Raw genomic sequence first — 19,080 nt, forward strand, 5'->3', positions numbered from 1 at the left:
GCACAAAGGCTCCGGAGAAGAAGCCGAGTTAGTGACATCCAGAATGGCCGAGTTAGCAAGATGCAGTAATAGAATACGAGAGAGAGAGAGAGAAGGAGAGAAGAAGAGAAGGTGCCCGGTGTATTATAGGGTGCCCTCTTGGGAGCCAAAATGCACGCTAAAGTGTCCTCCTGGGAGCCAAAACGTGCACTAAAGTGCCCTCTTGGGAGCCAAAATGCACGCTAAAGTGCCCTTTTTTTCTTTTCGCCCCTGCCCTTCAAAAAGTCTGTGCACACCACTGACAGAGTCTATAGAAGTGTCTGACAATAAACGAGAACAAAAACGTCAATATCGGTGAAGCGCTTCAGCGATTGACAGAAAATGTTGCTAATAGTTCAGCCTTCAGCTAAACTGAGCTAACAGGCTGCTAACTAGCTAACAGGCAATTTCCTTCAATTCAGTTGCCTGTGTTGATTGATAGTTTGTTTGATTAAAAATAACTAGTTTATCTAGTTTTAACACAATGTGTTATTCTGCTAAAATATGGTTATACATTATACAGTATACGGTCAGTTGTCATTATGACTTGTTCAGCTGTTTTTAAGTCTTTTTAATTAAATACTTCACAAATCATGCTACGTACCTGGCAGGTCCTGTTTTTGTGCCGGTAATGTTCAAACTATTCCAAACTACTGGATGGCGAAAAACGGACAACATTAGTCCCTCCCCCATGGCTACAGGTAGTTTCTATCGGGTTTCTATCCATTCATACACTTCCTTGTGTTGGACACTAAAGGCATTATCCCTGTATTTACAGATCTGCGGACACCAGTTATATAAGTGGAGACAAGGTGTAACTATCGGCCAGATCAGCAAACTTTCTGTTGCTGCAGTTACACAGGTTAAACCCAGCACTGCTGCCGGCCACTGGCTAACTAAGCAGGTAGCCGACCCCTGGGTCATGGCCACTTGAGGCTGGCTCCAACACAGAGCAAATCCCCATGGACCCCCATGTTAAAACGCCCAACTTTACGACAGAAATAAACACGTTTACTGCCTGGTACAAAAAACTGAATTGGTCTTTATAGCTACTTTCAATATTCATGACAACTGTTCAGGGGGCAATTTTTTTTTAATAACTCACTCATTTACATTTTATCAAGGCCCAAAGTTATGGATATTTAACGGTGGGGCCGCTTGAGTGATAGGCTGTCTGTGAGGTGTCACCACAGTATGTAAGTCAGATCCACCCCTCGCATCTACACAGCTCCAGCCTCTCACCCAAATATAGTCACTTGTAGCTCCGAAAACGAGAGTTATGTATGTAACTGCGGTTCTATGAATCCTGGATGACTGCCAGAGGCAGGGCATAAACACTGAATGTCTTTGTCTCACGCATGTGCAGGTTGAGTAGCTACACCAACAAAGTCACCTGTGAACCCCTGATGACCCCGGACAGGCTATATCTTCTGATGTCATCAGAGGATCTGCTCCTGCAGAATCTTCTCGCAAGGCCACTAGGATTCTGATCCTTCCTGACCGCCAGAGGTGGTGCATAAGCACTGGATGACCCATACCAACAGAGTCACGAGGAATCCCAAGTACATACCTCATTGAGTGGAAGCAGAGGAACTTGGTAGGAGTACAACGCCCAGTGGGTGAGGAGCGGCAATATTCACTCAATAAAACCTGGTGAAGGTGCTTGGCACACCAGCGAGGGCGCAGCATATATGGCCTCCAGGGGCACCCCTCTCAGCTCACAAAGTGGCACCTCACCCCAGATGGCAGGCGGCAACCACCTGCCTTACATGCGTAGATGATTACGTCCACTATCCAGTGAGACAAATGCTGTTTTGAGAGAGCACAACCTTTCTTAGTGTAGCAGCATAGAGGTGTTTATCCTTTGTGATTTGCCACTGTTTATAATGAGTGCCGCTGGTAGCCGCTGATGAGGTGGGCCAGTATAAAAGCGGCAGTCCACCCACCAGTTCTTCCTTTGCGCCTCGGTCACCTCTGCGTCACTTCCGGGTCAGCGGTCATTTGATCCGACAGGTATGGCTACATGCTGCTTCACCTCGCTGGTTGTTTGTCTCTCAATGTGCTTAAGGCATTGGTGTTGTGTTGTAGGGCGACTGCCTGTGTGCTGCTCCGGCCCCCCCCTGTATGCGCTGCTGCGGGTGTCTGTGGTAGGTGTCCTCTCTCTCTGCGGTATGGTTGATGCTATCCGGTGGCTAATGCTAGTGTGATCACAGGTAAATGCTGGTGGCTGCCAGGGGTCCTCTCTCCCTCCCTCCTCTCGTGAGTGTGTCTGTGTGTCCATCGCTGCTAAAAAGGTATGTAATGTGTAGCATAACATGCACCGCGTCATCATCAGTGTACTTAATATTGCTAATAGTATTTTTCTTGATTAGGAATTACTGTAACCAGCTTATTGGGGCGCTGCTGTTTTGTCTCCACTGCGGCTGCTGCTGTCTCCCCTGCTTCTGCTGTTTTGTCTGCGCTGTGGCTGCTGCTTCGTCTCCACCGCGTCTGCAGCGTGTCTCTGCTGCGGCTTCACTTTTATGGCACGGCGCCACGCGGCGGTCTATTAAACTACTTTGTAGCTCTGCTTCAACAAAATAGACCCTTGGTGACTCTGTTTCAACGTCTGGTGCGGGCAGTTGCTCGGCCGCACGCCGGGGCACGGTTCTTTATTTATATGGAATGCATGTGTGACAGTGTGGGTTTACACCATTATTTTTGGTTATTTGTATAGGTTTATTTGTATGTTTTTGTTTGGGTTGAACTTGATTCGGTCTGTTTGGGTAACTCATTTGTTAATTAATTGAATTAATTTGAAAGGTTTTTTTTATGCAATTAGGAAATTGTCTTTTTCTGTTCTTTATTTTCCTTTTTGTTTGGGTTATATTTATATTTTTATCTTCCCCTCTTTTCAGTGGCTGGAGGCCGGTGGTGGGGGTGTTGGTGATCTGGTGTTGGCACCCTTCTGTCTTGTCTGCTGTGTTCCTGGGAGTGGGTTACTTCACTGAGTGTGTGTCTGCCACGTGTGTCCGGTGATATAAGTTGATTTCTGTTTTTTTTGGTGGATCCTTCCCCTGCACTAGGCCCCGTCCATCAACTAGGCCTCAGCCCTGATTAGTTTCTTTTTCCCCTCCCTGTGTGACATTTTAATTACGGTTTTTACCCAGTTTGTTTAATAAAGTGTATTTTTTTTTATCAATTGGAACCACGTCTCACGCCTCGTGAGTAAACGTACCTGTGTGCCTTGTAGTGCAAAAATAATTCTCTGGGTGCAATTCCCAGGGTGGCGTTGTCGACAACCTTAGCTTTACTATTCCTACTCCTCTCCCCTCGCCACATAAGTAAGAATGACGAGCTTCACACATATGGCATTCGGCATCCTGTTACGGGTCGGATCAGGACAGTCCACAGGAACCTGATCATGCCTGTTAATTTTCTGCCGTTACCTTCATGGGGGGAGTCTGATCAAGAAGCTGAGTTTTCTGCTCTCAGTGTTGATCTGATACTGTGGACAAGTTGGGTCAGATGGAGCAGAGTGATACTCGGACTGCCCGTTGGGTATCTGACCTTTCTGAGTCTCAAGCTGATGATGGGAGCAGTGATTTAGAGGGGGGACAACAGGTTGACGAAGAGGATGTCAGCAGACTTTCTACATGTGGAATAGAAGTTAAGAAAAGTGCTGAACTACAAGCTTATGTGGACACAGGGTCAGTTTCTTTTCTTTCTTTCTTTTATTTCTTTTTTTACTTTATTAATCCCCCTGAAGGGAAATTCAATGTTTTCACTCTTGCTTGTCAATTACACACGGGTCCGAAAGACACACACATGCACAAAATGGAGAAATGTCAGAGCGGTTGGGGGGTTCAGTGCCTTGCTCAAGGGCACCTCGGCAGTGCCCAGGAGGTGAATTGGCACCTCTCCAGCCACCAGTCTCGGCAGTGCCCAGGAGGTGAATTGGCACCTCTCCAGCCACCAGTCCACACTCCATATTTTGGTCCGGACGGGGACTCGAACAGGCGACCCTCCGGTTCCCAACCCAAGTCTCTATGGACTGAGCTACTGCCGCCACAGTTGAGCCAAGTTCTGGCAATTGTCAGCTGTCTGACCAGTCTTTTGATACCCACAGTGTTGAGTCTGCTGTAAGTGACTCAATACACTCAGCCAGGATTTCATGTGCGGAATCGGTAGCTGTGAGCGAGTCCCAGGCCATGGCCACTGGACAGGGGAGGGTGGTCATGGGTCGTGGGTAGATTGGTTAGGCCGGTAAATAGGCTTATTCAGACTATGTCCACACAAAGGGTTAAGGTTGTTACTTAAAGTGTAGCTTCTATCTGGAGGTAACTTTTTTTTTTCAAGTGTATATGTGTTTTTTTTTGTGGCACTAGGCAAGACATTTTCTTTTGATGTGCTACAGTTGTCTTTTATATTGGGTGTACATTACTGGTAGTATGGGTTCCATAGCCTTGAAATGTGTATATGGCATATTACCCTGTGGTTAAACGTGTGACTGATCACCTCACGTTTACCTTGATCCTTAGCTGGATAGTTTTTCATAACTGGTTGGGCTGGTTTATGTTTTAGTAATAAGGGAATTACATAGTTGCATCTGTAGACACTGTATGCAAAGTTTTTTTCTTGTGTCATCTGCTTCGCCAATGTGTCGCGTTCATCATATGGCGCAAAACAGTGGGGGTGAATGTAGTGGTGTGATGTTGTTGCGCCATACTATGAACAAGGCAGGGAAGCGCAAACCTTTATTTTGAAGCGTTTTGAGCGTTGTTGCTGTCATGTTTTTCTTTATTCCTGGAGTCTTGTTGATATGCTGGGAGAAAATTGTATTATTATAAATGTTCATATTAATGTTTTAAACATATGTTAGGGAAAAGGTCTGATTATTACTGGAAGTATAGTGAATATTTTATTTTCTAAAACTGCACTTACCACGTTTCGTTGGGTTTTACTTCCTCTTTGCTCCATGTCTTTTCCCAGAAAGGTAAGCATTTCTGCTGCTCTTCGTATTTTCATGGTTTGTGTTGTAAAAGTGAATTTAAGTTACTCAAAAATACTTGTAAAGCTGGTGTAGTCACAGTGTTATGTTGTAGAACTGTTATGTTGTTTCTTTTCATGCATAAACTTGATAATTAGAGGAGAAGTTGTCGCAGTCTGTGTGTGCTGCAGGGCTGCTACATAGCTTGTCACGCTAGAGTGTACTGTTGAGACTGGTTGTTAACAGGAGACATGTAGTGACTTTCCTCATGGTGTTACAGAGCACCGAGAGCATGTATGAGAAAACCTGTGAACACCTGTGAATGTTTCTTCTCTATAATGCAGGTATGTGCATTTATGCAAGTTATTTTTTTAATTTCTTTGATAGGAATTTCTTTAAGTTGATGTAATTTGCATTTTATTTATTTTTGTTTATGCTATCACGCATAACTCTCTTTGCTCCGTGACTTTTCCCAGAAAGAGCACCGAGAGCATGTATGAGAAAACCTGTGAACACCTGTGAATGTTTCTTCTCCATAATGCAGTTGAATAAATCGTGTTGAGACCATTCCGGAGTGTGTCTTTGCCTACATAACACAACGCAGAATTAGACCCACTACACACAGACACGGCACGTTGTGTACGCGTTGTGTACACGTACGTTCGATCAAGCAGCAAGTATAATACGGCCCTAAGACTTCTCCCCAGAGTGAGACCATTTAAGATTGCTCAATTTCTGATAAACAACTTCTGCCTAATACTTGACCTTAAGATTCAAGTACTTCTGGGCCTCATTCTGGGCCTTTCGCCACCACATATTCCCCCCTTTTCTACCAATTAGGTATAACATACATAAATGATTTCAAATGGCCAGATTGCTGCTGCTGTCAGATTTCATGTGCCCATACAAATGTGCAAGGTTATTGATCTGTGTTTGTGAAACTGTCCTATAATGTTGCTGTTAACTTGCCATGGTAAATGTAAAACTGAAAAGTAAAAATTCCTTTTAACTATGCTAATGCGCAATCAGAAAATTCACTTAACCATAGCAACCTACACAAGGCAAGGTTACACAAGGTAAAGGTTCACTCTGTGTAACAGCGAAAAACCTGTCAGCTGCTTACAGGAAAACTCTCTTACGGACCCTCCCGCTGGCGACCTTCAACGTGAACCCATCAATATTACATACAGTGATTTTACTGATACATAGCATCATCAATAGGTAATCAAACAAGGATACAAATCTGAATTAACTAAAATGAACAGTAAGTTAGCAAATCATATGTCATATGATAGAACACATGTGACACATGTAATGCAGCACCCTACTCACACACCATGCAACATGGTGTGTGAGTAGAGTGTGACGTACTGTGGAATTGTATCAACTTGAGTAAGGTGATGATGTGATGTGGTAATTAATATGATATGTTGATGTAATGTAATGTGGTGTGTATCATCTGCCATGAGTCCTTGACTCCTTGGAGTCATCCCGCATAGTCCTCAAGTTGAATCCATACCTTCAATGTGCTGCAACATTAGAAGTTCATCTTTTTATTTTCCAAATTTCTCTGAGTTCATTTCACAGTTCTTAATCATTTACTTCGTCTGCGTCCAGAGGATCATCAGCATCATCCAAGTAGGCAGGGATGGGGAACAAATCTGGATATCTCTCCCCGATCTGTATCATTCTTCTGATCGAGATGGATTTGCGCTGTTCAACATTTGAGCCTGTTGGAGACCAATCACAAGAATCATCTGTTTGTCCAGAGCCATCTGGCACTGCCTCCTCAGCATGGGGATGATCAGTGGTGTAGTAGTAACTGATGAGGTGAGTGTACTACTAGGTAGATAGGTAGGTTGCCGATGAGGAAGTGGGCATATTCTCCTATATATTACGATGGCTTTTTAGCTGATAGGTGGGTGTACTGTAACTGGATAGAAAAAGAAGTGGGTATACCCCGTATACCTGAGTATACCCTCCACTACACCACTGGTGATGATGCAACATGCCAAAAGGAAAACTAGAATTAGAACTATTAATGCACTGATTCCTGCTTTAGCCAAAAAGGCTTCCCATTTCCCTAAAATTTGGTCTAATGAAAATAAGAAAATATACCATCAGGTGCAGTATTATTAGGAATGAAAGTGCAACAGTATTTCCTAGACTTATGACAAACTCCTCCTCTGCCTGGTGTTAGCCATTCCTATACCCGCCTGTTTTGTTGAGTCATTATACTTGTTGCATGTAATTGACGTCCAAATGCTTTCAGAATTTCAGATGTAACATTGGCATACCTCTGCTGATTGTAGTAAATATAGTTTATCCATTGAATGTTTTTATTAATGGTAATCCAGAGAAGTTTAGATTCTAGTCCAGCTCAGACCTCGTCTTGTGCTTGTAACTCATCTGGATGTTGGCAGACCTAATTTACTCAGGTACACATTTTCAAGGTTTTCATGCTGTCTTTTATTTCTGTGTAGCTCATTGGGTGTTTCTTCAACTGAGTATGTATTTATGTATGTATGTATTTATGTATTAACACTGGTAGCTTCATTCGCACCAGCGCGCAAAGCCCAATCCATCAAAGTGGCAACACATTTTGCAAGATATTATCTTCACACATCCAATAACTGTCTGCAACAGCATACGTTTGTTCACTCAGCAAATAAATGATGGGTCTAGTCATTGTTATGTCTTCACAAGTTTGATCTAAATGCTCTGGGTATTCGAACCACACTGGTTTTGTTTGGACTCTATAGCCATGTTTGCCTCTGGAAACCAAGATAATACCCACGTTACCTTGCAGTCCACTGCTGTGTTACCCATTGAAATTTATAAACATGTTCTGCCTAATACTTGACCTTAAGAGACAAGTACTTCTGGGCCTCATTCTTGGCCTTTTCACCACAGTCTGTGTATCTCACCCAAATACAACTTTATAAAGTAGCTGAAGATCACAAATGTGTTTTGATGAACCAAAGAAATATGTGAGCTATCACTTTATATCATTATTTGTTGAATGTTATGTTTATGTTTGAATGCATTTCCCAAACTACAGACAAGACTAGTTTGGCCGGCTAGCTGCTTTTAATGTTACAACATTATTGCATATTATTTGAACATCATTTGAACAATGTGTCCTCAGTCCCTTCCAATTCATCCTCCAAAGACAACAAAGAAAATGGATGACAAAGTAAATAATCCACCTTGTTCATGCTAACACCTGCTGCTGCCATCACACACTTCTCCTTCCATACTTGCTGTATGTACCAACTGTGCTGTACGTCCACTGTGCTGTCTTTGGTTAAAAGTCAATGGTCTGTGGGCTGAACATCTATGACTCACACACTACAAAAATGAATAGAAGCTGATGCTACTGTGTTTGGGCTGTAAAGAAATAACCCCTTTTGAAAAAATACCCTGTGTTTCTCTTGTGACTGTTTGTTGCTGTTGCTGCTCTATGTTCCACCAGAATTTAAAGCTTTTTTCAGCAATAATTTTCTCAACTTCACTGTAAAACATAGGGACAACTTAACCTTGATAGCCCAAGCCATCCCTGCCAATACGTATGCAACTGTGATTTGCAATACAGTAACGATAACGATGGCTTTTGTAACAATGAAACTGCCCAGCATCTGATTGTCAGCAACAGCATGCGACAGGCTCCCATAAAACTAACTTTTATCTGGTTTTAAAGCTACTTTTAACAATACATGTTTTAGACCCTGGTGGTTTTAGCAGCATCTTTTAACTGGATAAAAGTTTCTAACCATTGGATATTTGGATTTTAAGTTACCAAAGAAAAACGCTGAGCACAGTTACGAGAAGTCATGGCTCCACTCACCTTACCACCGGCCTGCGAGAGCCGCGTCAGTCTCAGCAAGATCGCTGAATTGGAGCAAAGAACTTCCACACTGTACAAAATCCAAGAAGCAGAACGGCAATTGGACACTATCATCTTTGGTCCTGCACAAGCTCCCACCACCACTGCTGAAGATCTGGCTGTCACTGCTCCATATCTACCTGACGCCGCTACACCTCCAGCTGCAACATTAACTCCACCTGCTGCTACAACTCCAGCCGCTGCTGCGGTCTCCATCTCAGTCACCATACCCCAAGATGCCTGGCTCCGGCTCGGGGCTAAACCCAAAGCCTCGGTTAGCTCTACTCCTTCACAACCAGGGCAACAACCTCAGCCCTGGGTTGTTGTTGACGACCAGACGAAGAGGGGGAGACTCTCCTGCCCACCTCTCCATGTTTCTGTAATCCAGGACATCGAGTCAGTAAATCGATATGACGTCCTCGATTTGCAGGAATTCCCTCCACTGGCCGGGGACCAAGAACCTCTTCCATCCCCCGGAATAAAAGCTCAATTCTGGTCATCTGCAAACCTCACCACGCGCCCGTCACACAGACGTGAATCACCTGGCCAGGACGAGCCGGGTACACCCTCCCATCCTGTCCACAGGGACCCAGAGCCTGGTAATTCTCAATCGCCTACCACCCCGGGAGCAGCTGATGTCCAGCGACAGAAGACTCGGGTCTGGCTCCATCCCACCACTGCGGAGCTGAGCCGTTGACCTCTGACAGCTCCCGTAGCCCAGAGCAGCTGGTGCGGGCTCCTCCATAAACGCTCATCATTGGCATCTTGATAGTCAGGAATGTGAGAGTACACAGAGTTTATACACTCTTTTTCCCAGGTGCTACTTTAACACATCACAGATAAAGTCCCAGACATAATGAAATCATACCCTGAGGTTGACAGGGTCATCGTACATGTCGGTACAAACGACATTCAAAAACAGCAGTCTTAACTGTTAAAATGAGATTTTATCTGCCTCTTTAACATCCTCAAACAGTCCCACAGGAGATTGTATATCTCTGGCCCAACACCCACCCTTGGCCGTGGAGTGGGTAGTTTCAGTAGATTACTCTCCTTTAGCACCTGACTTTAATCTGCATGCGACACCAACGGACTGAACTTTATTGATAACTTCAACCTCTTCTGGCAGTGTGGTCATCTCTTTGGTTCAGATGGTCTCCATCCGAACAGAGCTGGTGCATGAATGCTCTCTGCCAATTTGGCATACGGTGTCTATCATTCACATGCTCCCAAAGCCACCTGTCCACCTCATCACCTTAGCATGACCACCCATCAATCCAGTGGTGACCGGTCCATTACTAATTGATGCTCCCCAGGTCCCAGTCCCCATCACAATGGTTCCACCACACCCACAGACACACCCTACCGGACTTGGACCATTAACTGTCCTTTCTCTTACTAAAAAAGCTGGACAGATCCCTCAAATGAAGGGAAAATTAGACAGTAAACCTCATCAAATTCTCCCAACAGTAAATCAAGCAAAAATCATATGGGACAGAAATATGAAGCCGATGGGCATATTTGGAGGGCATCTTAAAGATATCAGTCTCATAAAATACGCTTAACTATTAATGTGGAATTTTGATTAATAATTAACAGTGATGGGAATAACAGCATTATAAATTAACTAACGGCGCTACTTTTTTCAGTAACGAGTAATCAAAAAAATTAGTCTTCCCCATTATAATGCCTTTACCATTTCTCACAATAAAACGTGCCATTACTCGGCGTTTCATGAGTTCACTGAAGCGGCTTTCACCCAAGCAAGCTCCTTCTCAGCGGAGCTCTAAAAAAATGTTTCTTTGGTGAGGGCAGGTGAGGGGGAAGGGAGGGAGAGACAACCACATAAGTGATGATGATTGGCTTAGGGAGAGTGACATTTCATCATAAACCAATCAGAGGCAGAGTAGGATGGGTATTCACAAGCACACAAGCAGGGTTGGCAGGTTTGCTTATTAGCTGCGACTTTGGGCTTGTTTTTGTAAAGTGATTTACAAATATTGGTAGTTGTGGGATGCGTTTGTTTGGGCTTGTTTCTAAAGTGGAGTTGCCTTTCTCTATATATATCCGTCTAATAAGTTATTTAAACGCATGATAGTATGTCAGACTGCAGGATGTTTCCACAGCTCCGCTCCCTCTGCCCATCTCCTTCTCCGCTTACACACAGGTGACGGTCAGTCAAAGTCAAATTCAAATTTATTTAGTATATAGCACATTTCATACGACTGGCGCAGGCCCAATGTGCTTAAACAGAAATAAAATCAGACAGCATCATACACAATAAAAACATAACATACTTAATAGGTACATAAAAGCAAAATAAAACACACAAGATTAGAAAGTTGCACAATCAATAAAAAGGAATCGAATAAAAAGGTACTAGAAATACTGTCATAAAAGAAATGAGAATAATAATAGTAAAAACGATTCCTTAGTAAGGTGCCATCAAACAACCACTTAATTAAAACCTAGTCATATGCTTGTGCAAAAAGATACGTTTTGAGTCTGGTTTTAAAGGAGGACACAGTGTTATGATTTGGTTTTGTGTTTGGACCCCAAAATGCAGAGACGGAAGCGGAAAAACAGTTCAAAGTGTTTATTGAAAATACTGGGCTGGCTGGCGTTGCTGGAACGGACTCAGCATGCGGAGACACTGAAGCACTGGAAGCTGCAATCAGGTACGGCAGGAGGCAGACTGGCAGCTGCACAAAAAACAAAGAACGCTTAAGAGTAACGAAAAAACACGAAATTCACTTTTTCACAAAAGGCTGGAGCCACTACGTTACCGACTGAGACGGGATAATCTGGCACAGGAGTGACGTCTTGAACAGGCTTTTATTGCAGGAGTGATTACTGAATGAACACCAGGTGTGCCTAATTATGAAGAGCTGGCCAGCCACACCCTCAGCTGCACACACACTGCCAGGGAGAGAAAATGGAGGGAGAAAGAGAAAAGAAAAAACACAGAACATCCCAAAAACAAAACCAAACACCAAAACAAACGTTATCATGACACACAGTTGTAACAGACCTAGGTTCTTGTGGTAGATTATTCCAGAGAGTATACTGACTGAAAGCACCGTAAGCTGATCTAGTATTGATTCTTGGTATAATGAGAAGACTTTTGTCTGATGATCTTAGAGTTCTGTCCGGTGTGTATTCAACGAGCATGTCAACAACATAGGAAGGAGCTAAACCATTTATAGCTTTAAAAACAGTAAGAAGTAGTTTAAAATCAATTCTTTGTTTTACAGGCAGCCAGTGGAGAGAGGTTAAAATAGGAGTGATGTGTTCATACTTCTTGGTTTTAGTTAAAACTCTGGCTGCAGCATTTTGAATAAGCTGGAGTTTATTTAAAGCCTGCCTTGTCAGTCCAGGAAAAAGTGCATTGCAGTAGACAATTCTGCTGGAGATATAGGCATGAACTAATTTTTCGGAATCTGACAGTGATAAATAGCATCTTATTTTAGAGATATTTCTGAGATGATAAAAGGCTGTCTTGGAGATATTAGCTATTTGTTTCTGAAAATTAAGATCTGCATCAAAGATAACACCTAGGGTTTTGGCATGCTTGCATGTTTTTAATGACAAAGGGGTTAAAAATGGAAGGATCTGGTGCCTCAGAGACTTGGGACCAACTAAGAGAACCTCAGTTTTGTCCTCATTTAGTTGTAAAAAGTTTGTAGCCATCCAATATTTTATGTCAGAAATGCACTGAGTGCACTGAATGCACTGTCGTTAAGTGGGTTGACATGATCAAATCAAATCTAATCAAATCAAACTTTATTTGTATAGCACTTTTCATGCATTAAAAATGCAGCACAAAGTGCTTCACAGAATAGAAACATACAACAAAAATATTACATACATATTNAAATGAAGATTTAGAAACTTAATAATAATAAAATGCATAAAGATTTAAAAATAAATCATTTAAAAACAATAAGAAATTAAAATAACATATAATGTAAGAATTTAAAGAGTAAAACAAATCAGTTAAAAGCCAAACTAAAAAGGTGAGTCTTGAGCCTCCTTTTAAAAACATCAACAGTCTCTGCAGTCCTGATGCTCTCCGGCAGGCTATTCCACAAGTGAGGGCCATAATGGTTGAATGCAGCCTCCCCGTGGGTTTTTGTTCTAACTTTTGGAACAGTTAAAAGGCCGGTGCCGGAGTACCTCAGGATCCACAGGGTTGATATGATAAAAGCAGGTCAGATAAATAAGATGGCCCAAGACCGTTAAGACATTTAAAAACTAATAAAGGAACCTTAAAATCGATCCTGAAACACACAGGGAGACAATGCAGCGATTTTAAAACTGGTGTAATGTGCGCCCGCCCTCTGGTCCTCGTCAGCACTCGTGCGGCTGGGTTTTGGAGTAGCTGCAGATTAGAGATGGTCTTTTTGGGAAGACCAGAGAGCAGGGCATTACAATAATCTAAACGACAAGAAATAAAAGCATGCATCAGCACCTCCGTGTTAGCCTGAGAGAGAAACAGGCGTACTCTGGCTATATTCTTAAGATGATAAAAACCTATCTTTGTTACATTTTTGATGTGTGGAATAAAACTAAGCTCAGAGTCAAAAATGACGCCCAGGTTCTTTACACATTGTGAAGGTTTAAAATCTTGTAGTTTTGGTAAAAGTTTCTCTCTCTTGCCTTCAGGACCAATAATTAAAACCTCTGTTTTTTCCTGGTTGAGCTGTAGGAAATTCACTGCCATCCATGACTTGATATCTAAAACACAATTTAAAAGGGTATCAATTGGCCCTGTGTCATCAGGAGACACGGCGATGTACAGCTGTGTGTCATCTGTGTAACTGTGGAAGCTGATACCGTGCCTCCTGATGACATCCCCAAGGGGAAGCATATATAGATTAAAAAGAAGTGGACCTAAAATTGACCCTTGGGGCACCCCACACCAAATTTCATGTGTTCTGGAGGAACATGTATCCATACTTAGAAAGAAACAACGATCTGTGAGGTAAGACCTGAACCAGTTAAAAACAGTACCAGAGAGGCCCACCAGGTTTCTGAGTCTGTTTAATAAAATGTGGACCAGAGAGGCCCACCAGGTTTCTGAGTCTGTTTAATAAAATGTGGTGATCTACTGTATCACAGGCGGCGCTTAGATCCAGTAGTACCAAGACTGTGAGTTTTTGTGAATCTGCATTCAACCTGATATCATTTAAAATCTTTAAAAGGGCTGTCTCTGTACTGTGGTTCATCCTAAAACCAGATTGATATTTCTCTAAAATATTGTTTCTTTTTAAAAAATAATTTACTTGGTTAAAAACCAGTTTTTCTAAAATCTTACTTAAAAACGGTAAGTTGGATACAGGTCGGTAATTATTAAAAATGTTGGGATCTAAATTACTCTTCTTCAGAAGGGGCTTCACCACCGCCGTTTTGAAGGCAGCGGGGAAGACACCCGTCTGAAGAGAGTAATTTACTATATTTAAAATCTGTTCCTCAAAGAATCCATAAAATGTTTTTAAAAGTGATGTGGGAATCGGATCTAAAAGGCAGGTTGTTGGGTTTACCTGGGAGAAAACTCAACCAAGTGTCCTTGCATCAACCAGGGCAAAACTCTCCAGTGTTTCCTCAGGTAAAAGCAATGATCCAGGTGTGTTAAAAATTACATTCTGTTGGTATAAAAGACTGGATCTGATATCATCGATTTTACTTCTGAAGTGGTCTGCAAAGTCCTTGCACAGGGCATCTGTTGAAATCTTGGATGGTTTGTTAAAATTGGTGCTGGTTAAAAGATCGAAGGTGGAGAAAAGGAATTTGGGGTTGTTTTTATTATCTGTGATGAGTTTTGAAAAGTGGGATATTCTTGCCTGTTTGACTGTATTATTGTAGGTTTTGAGTTGTTCACGTAATATTTCATAATGAATAGTCAGTTTAGTTTTTCTCCACCTCCTCTCTGCACTCCTGCATTTTCTCTTCAACTTTTTGATAGCATCATTTCTCCACGGGGGTGTAGGTTTTGTTTTTATTGTTTTGGTTAAAAGTAGAGCCACTGAGTCAAGTGTTGACTTTAATTTACTGTAAAAATTGTCCACAATAAAATCACAGGGTGCAGGTAAAATTTCAGCAGGAGTGCTCTGTAAAATCTGGATAAAATTTGCAGCCACTTCAGAAGTTTCCTCACTGTTCTCACCGGGGCCTCCTGATGGCTAAAACTGGTGATGTTAAAATATGCCCTGATTCTCTCTACATTCCTCCAGGGTGCCTTTGATTTGCCCAAGATATAATTAGTTTAGAAGTGCTATGTCATCCATAATTTCTGATACTACAAGGTTAAAATTATTAATCAGACTGTTACATGGAGACAGGGAGGACAAGTTAACATCAAAGTTAACACCCAAAGGTGATCTAGTTGTCCTGGCAAAGTTGGTGTATCTAGAAATAAACTTTTCCAATGTATCAACAGCAATGGTGCGTCATTTGAGTAGTTTTAAGCCAGGTCCAATTTTGGTCACCCCGGCAACATTGAAGAAAATACAGAGGTGATCAGAGATTCCCACATCAATTTTGCACTCAGGGTTTGTATCAAGACCTTTAGAAATAACTAGATCAAGAGTGTGACCCTGAATATGAGTAGGCCCAGCAATATGCTGAATCAGTTCAAATGAGGTTCTCAATATGATTGTTAAAATCACCAGAAATAAGGATGGAGTCATACTCTATACTCAGCTGTAATTTTGGATAAAATTTCAGAAAATTCTGTAATAAAACCTTTTTTGAGCCTTGGTGAGCGATAAACTAAAACAAGAAGACAGGGGCACTTGGATCTAAGTGCCAAAGCTAAATACTCAAAGGTGGAATAAGAACCAAATTGATAAAAAAAAATCTGAATAAATAGCAGCAACACCACCACCTTTCTTATTAGACCTAGTACAGTGTGAAAATGAAAAGTTAGATGGTGATGCTTCAATCAGTTCTATGTTACCAGTTTCATTGAGCCAGGTTTCAGTAGGAAGGATACAATCAAGCCTATGAGATTGTACGTCATTAATGATGAAAGTTTTGTTAGTAAGGGATCTGACATTGAGGAGTGCCATCTTTAAGAATATTGAAGAATGAGCAGAGTTGTCAGTCGTGATAGCATCTGTACTAGGATGGTTGAAGATCTTTGGAGACTGTGTTTGAGAGTTGGAACATGCATTGGCAGGACTCATACAATACAAACTGGATGTAACGTTGGGGGCACAGAAGACTGGATTGAGTCTTGCCATGGTGCACATCATAATAGGTTAAAAGCTATAAATCGAATAAAGTTGGTGGTAAGCTGTTGTGCTCCTTTTCTGTTAAAGTACAGACCATCTGCTCTGTAAAGGCTTTTATTATTCCAGAAATAGTCGAAATTGGAAATAAACTCATATCCTGCAGCGGAGCAAAAGTTCTTTAGCCAGTGATGGAGGCTGAAGAGATGGCTGAACCGCTCAGAGCCTCTGGAGAGAGTTGGAATGGGGCCAGATATCAGACAGCGCCTCCCCAGGCTCTCAATTGTACAGCATAGCGACTCAAGGTCTGCACATAATTGAGATGAATTTCTGTCCATGACGTCATGCTTTCACACGTACGTTAAAATCATGTTGACAGTGGGGTGCAGATCAATGAGCGCTGGAATTAGGTCAATTAAGTCTACTACCTTGCCACCCGAGAGACAGTATGTGACAGCACCAGGCAGTGTAAGATGTCTGACAATAGAGTCATCCACTATTAAGATTTCTGGATTATCGCTTGTCACACAACTGTTTTAGACGGCCAGTTTCGATGAAAGCTGAGCAGTCGACGCACAAGTTGGGGAAGGAGGGGACACAGAGGCAGCAACAGTAGTTGAGTTGGGAACGGTTTGCGGGCTGCAGGGGTGAGAAATGGGGTTGTTTGCAATCTGGGGGGGCTGTACAGGATGGCAAGCCCGAAAGCGAGGTGGCACTGGAAGGAGGAGGAGCGCCTCCGGACCCGGGCCACTCTGCGTGCAGGAGGGGGAGAGATTGGCTCAGAGGGAAGCTTCGCCAGGGGGGAGAAAAAGTTTGAGAGTGTGACATCATTGACACCAGCACCAAACGAGTCATAGAGGGGAAGAGAGAGCTTTTTTGTGCTCTTGACAACAGATGACCAGGATGGAGTGGAGTTTAAACCGGGAACATCAGCAGGAGCCGCCGCTGCATCCGAAACCAAGGACCACTGGGTATCCACAGCCTCGAGCAATGCCAGCCGGGAACACAACACAGATTGCTACTGTAGGAGATCCTCAATGAGCCACTCTATAGACCGGAGTTCAGTTTTTAGTTCCACGATCTCTGCTATGGGAGCCATCAGTGGAGCTGAAACAGATGAAAAGCGAAGAAAAGAGCCAGCAAACGTGCACAGACGATAGTCCAGGAGCTAAGCTGAAGTGACTGAGTACAGGGAGTACAGGGAGCAGCGGAGAGTTTGAGAAACTTACACACCAGGCCCCGTCAGGAGCCCGCAGCGATGAGAAGCAGATTTCAGCTCAAGGAAATAGTGGAGTAACTCGTTGGAAGACTTATCACCAAGGGCCCGAGATGGGCCTGCTGCAGGTGAATCAGCACTGGTACAGTAAGTTGATCACGAGGCTTGTCATTGAAGATTGTTGATGATGGTTTCAAACAGTTGACGGAGATTTTGGTAGACCTGTTGAAGCTGGTTGTCAGCTGTTAGGTGATTTTCCCACGCTGTCAGTGCGGCATTGTCACACAATATGGTAAAATCATAAGTCTGATTACTAAAATCCTTCGCCTGGTTAAAAGATATACTTAAGAATAACTGAGATTTAAGGAGTGAATTGTTAAAAATGGCCTAAAAACTGGATTAAAGTTAGTTTTTCTAACGCATGCACGATTCAAAAGTTCAACTCAAAAGTTGCCAGTCAGTGAGTCAGACAGACTTTTCACATTTAAATTGTGCGATTAATGGAGGTTCTTTAACTATTTCGCTAACAAGTGGGCGAAATATGGAAAGAATACAATAAAGATTTGTAGAAAGAGAGAGGATTAAAAGATTCAACTTCAAGAGGGGGACGATTCAAAGGCAGCGTGCAGATTCAGATTCTGTGTGAAATATGCACTCATCATTCAGATCTTGTTCAGCATACCAGCACTGTCAGTGAAAGTAAAATGGCTCGTTATATGCAACTTCTTCACTTTCATTTTCATTCATTCATTTATTCTTTCCACGTTTTTGGTCGGCTAGTTGGTTTGGTAGAGTTCAAGGGCAGTAAATATAATGTATTTGTAAAGTAATTTTGAAACAGTTTTGAAATGGTTATTTCATTACAGTTCCATTAAGGGGGGGGTGTCCAAGCAATTTGACATATTTGAGCATTGTATAAAAAAAAAAATAACGCTATAGTTACTTTCCCAGGTATTTAGTTACTTTTATAGTGCAGTAACTCAGTTACTAACTCAGTTACTTTTTGGGGAAAGTAAGTTTCCCTTTACTAATTACTTTTTTAAAGTAACGTTCCCAACACTGATTATTGAATTAGATTAGATTAGATTAGATTAGATTAGATTAACTTTATTGTCCACCTTAGTGGAAAATTGTCTTTGGCTCCTCCAACATTAAGTTACATTACAAACAAAGTCACAAGACACTTCCCACCATACATCACAAAACAATTGTGCAAATAGACAAGAAATACCAGCAGATGAATGGTATAGCAGGTGACAATATAAACCAGATAAAATACTTAAAATTCTTTGCTTTTCCTGATGCTGTCATTTTGCATTCAGTGCTTGTATGGCATATGGAATGAAAGATTTCTTATATATGTTCGGGCTCGCCCTCGGGGCCCTGAATCGGTGGCCAGATGGAAGCAATTCAAACTCTGAATTTAAAGGGTGTGAGGAATCTCCAGATATCTGTCTGGCCTTCCTACCTACTGCCCTGTTAAATACCTCACAGAGTTGTTGTTGGGGCTTACCAACCACTTTCCCTGCAACCTTGACAATAGTGGAGAGCTTGTTTTTGTGCTTCACACTCAAATTGCCGTACCAGGCAGTTATGTTGAACTGCAGTACACTTTCAACCAGGCCTCTGTATGCCATTTCAAGTATATGTTGACTTACACCAAAGCTCTTCAACTTCCTGATTAAAAACAGTCGCTGATTTGCTCTCTTAAAAACACTTTCTGAGTTTTCATTAAAACTTAAGATTTGGTCAATAATAG

The sequence above is a fragment of the Epinephelus moara genome, chromosome 18 (assembly GCF_006386435.1).
Source record: "Epinephelus moara isolate mb chromosome 18, YSFRI_EMoa_1.0, whole genome shotgun sequence".
NCBI classification, from domain to species: domain Eukaryota; kingdom Metazoa; phylum Chordata; class Actinopteri; order Perciformes; family Serranidae; genus Epinephelus; species Epinephelus moara.